Source organism: Lissotriton vulgaris, chromosome 8 (genome assembly GCF_964263255.1).
Source record: "Lissotriton vulgaris chromosome 8, aLisVul1.2, whole genome shotgun sequence".
NCBI lineage: Eukaryota > Metazoa > Chordata > Amphibia > Caudata > Salamandridae > Lissotriton > Lissotriton vulgaris.
In genome coordinates this window covers 1,530,604,351-1,530,609,214 of record NC_141696.1, presented here as the reverse complement: position 1 = coordinate 1,530,609,214, position 4,864 = coordinate 1,530,604,351, and the positions used below count along the sequence as shown (strand labels likewise).

The window sequence follows — 4,864 nt, the reverse complement described above, 5'->3', positions numbered from 1 at the left end:
GCTTACCTACTCATGCCAAATATATCTGGGTAATATAGTGCTAGTCCATTCAGAGTTAAAAAAACAACTACCTAACCTGGATCCCAAAAATGCTATTTGCCCATTGCACCAGTTAATTGCGGAATGATACAGGACTCCTTAAAACATATCTCTACCATATGAGGTTAAAAATCCAGGTCCTGCATCTATTTTGTTAAATGGTTTAAATTAAAGTATGAAGACTACAGCTAGCAGGAGGCAGAAATAGCTCAGTTGGGAGAGCGTTAGACTGAAGATCTATAGGTCCCTGGTTTAATCCTGGGTTTCGGCACTGTTGAGAGGTTCCTTGCTTCTCACAAAATAAGTCTTGGAATCAGCTGTAGTACTTTTTTCTCTATCAACATTTTTATCAACTGATCCACAAAATGATCAATTCAACATAGACTTTGCTTTCTGTCCTCCTTTTAAACTTTCTTCCACCTATCTTGCCTTCAGGTTTGACTATGAATGTTTCCCATTTCGTCCTTTTTTGTAAAGTAAACTCTTGTCTGCATCACATTCCACTTCCCCTTGAACACAGATGTCAGATGACATTGCTTACCTACTCATGCCAAATATATCTGGGTAATATAATGCTAGTCCATTCAGCGTTAAAAAAACAACTACCTAACCTGGATCCCAAAAATGCTATTTACCCATTGCACCAGTTAACTGGGGAATGATACAGGACTCCTTAAAACATATCTCTACCATATGAGGTTAAAAATCCAGGTCCTGCATCTATTATGTTAAATGGTTCAACTATCAGAAGGCTGAAATAGCTCAGTTGGGAGAGCGTTAGACTGAAGATCTAAAGGTCCCTGGTTCAATCCCGGGTTTCGGCACAGTTGAGAGGTTCCTTGCTTCTAACAAAATAGGTCTTGGGATCAGCTGTAGTTCTTTTTCTCTATTCATCAAATTTTTTCCAACTGATCTACAACACAATCAATTTAACATAGACTTTGCTTTATGTCCTCCTTCTAAACTTGCTTCCACCTCTCTTACCTTCAGGTTTGACAATGAATATTTCCCATTTCATGCTTTTTTGTAAAGTAAACTCTTGTCTGCATTACCTTCCACTTCCCCTTGAACACAGATGTCAGTAGTCAGATGACATTGCTTACCTACTCATGCCAAATATATCTGGGTAATATAGTGCTAGTCCATTCAGAGTTAAAAAAATTAGATGGTTTAAATTAAAGTATGAAGACCACAGCTATAAGCAGGCCGCAATAGCTCGGGTGGGAGAGCGTTAGACTGAAGATCTAAAGGTCCCTGGTTCAATCCCGGGTTTCGGCACAGTTGAGAGGTTCCTTGCTTCTAACAAAATAGGTCTTGGAATCAGCTGTAGTACTTTTTTCTCTATCAACATTTTTATCAACTGATCTACAAAATGATCAATTCAACATAGACTTTGCTTTCTGTCCTCCTTTTAAACTTTCTTCCACCTATCTTGCCTTCAGGTTTGACTATGAATGTTTTCCATTTCGTCCTTTTTTGTAAAGTAAACTCTTGTCTGCATCACATTCCACTTCCCCTTGAACACAGATGTCAGTAGTCAGATGACATTGCTTACCTACTCATGCCAAATATATCTGGGTAATATAGTGCTAGTCCATTCAGAGTTAAAAAAACAACTACCTAACCTGGATCCCAAAAATGCTATTTACCCATTGCACCAGTTAACTGGGGAATGATACAGGACTCCTTAAAACATATCTCTACCATATGAGGTTAAAAATCCAGGTCCTGCATCTATTTTGTTAAATGGTTCAAATTAAAGTATGAAGACCCCAGCTATCAGAAGGCCAAAATAGCTCAGTTGGGAGAGCGTTAGTCTGAAGATCTAAAGGTCCCTGGTTCAATCCCGGGTTTCGGCACAGTTGAGAGGTTCCTTGCTTCTAACAAAATAGGTCTTGGAATCAGCTGTAGTACTTTTTTCTCTATCAACATTTATATCAACTGATCTACAAAATGATCAATTCAACATAGACTTTGCTTTCTGTCCTCCTTTTAAACTTTCTTCCACCTATCTTGCCTTCAGGTTTGACTATGAATGTTTTCCATTTCGTCCTTTTTTGTAAAGTAAACTCTTGTCTGCATCACATTCCACTTCCCCTTGAACACAGATGTCAGTAGTCAGATGACATTGCTTACCTATTCATGCCAAATATATCTGGGTAATATAGTGCTAGTCCATTCAGAGTTAAAAAAACAACTACCTAACCTGGATCCCAAAAATGCTATTTACCCATTGCACCAGTTAACTGGGGAATGATACAGGACTCCTTAAAACATATCTCTACCATATGAGGTTAAAAATCCAGGTCCTGCATCTATTTTGTTAAATGGTTTAAATTAACCACTTGGATGCTATGGCTCCTCTGGCTCTTCCATGTAATTTCCATTGAAATCAATGGAAACTCCATGACGAGTTACCCTTGTCATTAGCGGCGAAGAGGTTAAAGTATGAAGACCACAGCTATAAGCAAGCCGAAATAGCTCAGTTGGGCGAGCGTTAGACTGAAGATCTAAAGGTCCCTGGTTCAATCCCGGGTTTCGGCACAGTTGAGAGGTTCTTTGCTTCTAACAAAATAGGTCTTGGGATCAGCTGTAGTTCTTTTTCTCTATTCATCAAATTTTTTCCAACTGATCTACAACACAATCAATTTAACATAGACTTTGCTTTATGTCCTCCTTCTAAACTTGCTTCCACCTCTCTTACCTTCAGGTTTGACAATGAATATTTCCCATTTCATGCTTTTTTGTAAAGTAAACTCTTGTCTGCATTACCTTCCACTTCCCCTTGAACACAGATGTCAGTAGTCAGATGACATTGCTTACCTACTCATGCCAAATATATCTGGGTAATATAGTGCTAGTCCATTCAGAGTTACAAAAACAACTACCTAACATGGATCCAAAAAATGCTATTTACCCATTGCACCAGTTAATTGCGGAATGATACAGGACTCCTTAAAACATATCTCTACCATGTGAGGTTAAAAATCCAGGTCTTGCATCTATTTTGTTAAATGGTTTAAATTAAAGTATGAAGACCACAGCTATAAGCAGGCCGAAATAGCTCAGTTGGGAGAGCATTAGACTGAAGATCTAAAGGTCCCTGGTTCAATCCCGGGTTTCGGCACAGTTGAGAGGTTCCTTGCTTCTAACAAAATAGGTCTTGGAATCAGTTGTAGTACTTTTTTCTCTATCAACATTTTTATCAACTGATCTACAAAATGATCAATTCAACATAGACTTTGCTTTCTGTCCTCCTTTTAAACTTTCTTCCACCTATCTTGCCTTCAGGTTTGACTATGAATGTTTTCCATTTCGTCCTTTTTTGTAAAGTAAACTCTTGTCTGCATCAAATTCCACTTCCCCTTGAACACAGATGTCAGTAGTCAGATGACATTGCTTACCTATTCATGCCAAATATATCTGGGTAATATAGTGCTAGTCCATTCAGAGTTAAAAAAACAACTACCTAACCTGGATCCCAAAAATGCTATTTACCCATTGCACCAGTTAACTGGGGAATGATACAGGACTCCTTAAAACATATCTCTACCATATGAGGTTAAAAATCCAGGTCCTGCATCTATTTTGTTAAATGGTTTAAATTAAAGTATGAAGACCACAGCTATAAGCAAGCCGAAATAGCTCAGTTGGGCGAGCGTTAGACTGAAGATCTAAAGGTCCCTGGTTCAATCCCGGGTTTCGGCACAGTTGAGAGGTTCCTTGATTCTAAGAAAATAGGTCTTGGGATCAGCTGTAGTTGTTTTTCTCTATTCATCAAATTTTTTCCAACTGATCTACAACACAATCAATTTAACATAGACTTTGCTTTATGTCCTCCTTCTAAACTTGCTTCCACCTCTCTTACCATCAGGTTTGACAATGAATATTTCCCATTTCATGCTTTTTTGTAAAGTAAACTCTTGTCTGCATTACCTTCCACTTCCCCTTTAACACATATGTCAGTAGTCAGATGACATTGCTTACCTACTCATGCCAAATATATCTGGGTAATATAGTGCTAGTCCATTCAGAGTTAAAAAAAACAACTACCTAACCTGGATCCAAAAAATGCTATTTACCCATTGCACCAGTTAATTGCGGAATGATACAGGACTCCTTAAAACATATCTCTACCATGTGAGGTTAAAAATCCAGGTCCTGCATCTATTTTGTTAAATGGTTTAAATTAAAGTATGAAGACCACAGCTATAAGCAGGCCGAAATAGCTCAGTTGGGAGAGCATTAGACTGAAGATCTGAAGGTCCCTGGTTCAATCCCGGGTTTCGGCACAGTTGAGAGGTTCCTTGCTTCTAACAAAATAGGTCTTGGAATCAGCTGTAGTACTTTTTCTCTATTCATCAAATTTTTTCCAACTGATCTACAACACAATCAATTTAACATAGACTTTGCTTTATGTCCTCCTTCTAAACTTGCTTCCACCTCTCTTACCTTCAGGTTTGACAATGAATATTTCCCATTTCATGCTTTTTTGTAAAGTAAACTCTTGTCTGCATTACCTTCCACTTCCCCTTGAACACAGATGTCAGTAGTCAGATGACATTGCTTACCTACTCATGCCAAATATTTCTGGGTAATATAGTGCTAGTCCATTCAGAGTTAAAAAAAACAACTACCTAACCTGGATCCCAAAAATGCTATTTGCCCATTGCACCAGTTAATTGCGGAATGATACATGACTCCTTAAAACATATCTCTACCATATGAGGTTAAAAATCCAGGTCCTGCATCTATTTTGTTAAATGGTTTAAATTAAAGTATGAAGACCAGAGCTAGCAGGAGGCAGAAATAGCTCAGTTGGGAG

At 38.2% G+C, this 4,864-nt stretch overlaps 1 non-coding gene across 1 annotated transcript; it reads left to right on the top strand.

Moving 5' to 3' along the window:
* The first annotated feature begins 3,093 nt into the window (after positions 1 to 3,093).
* Positions 3,094 to 3,166, top strand: TRNAF-GAA (transfer RNA phenylalanine (anticodon GAA)). Its single transcript has one exon. It is a non-coding gene; the product is annotated as a tRNA-Phe (tRNA).
* The last annotated feature ends 1,698 nt before the right edge of the window (positions 3,167 to 4,864 follow it).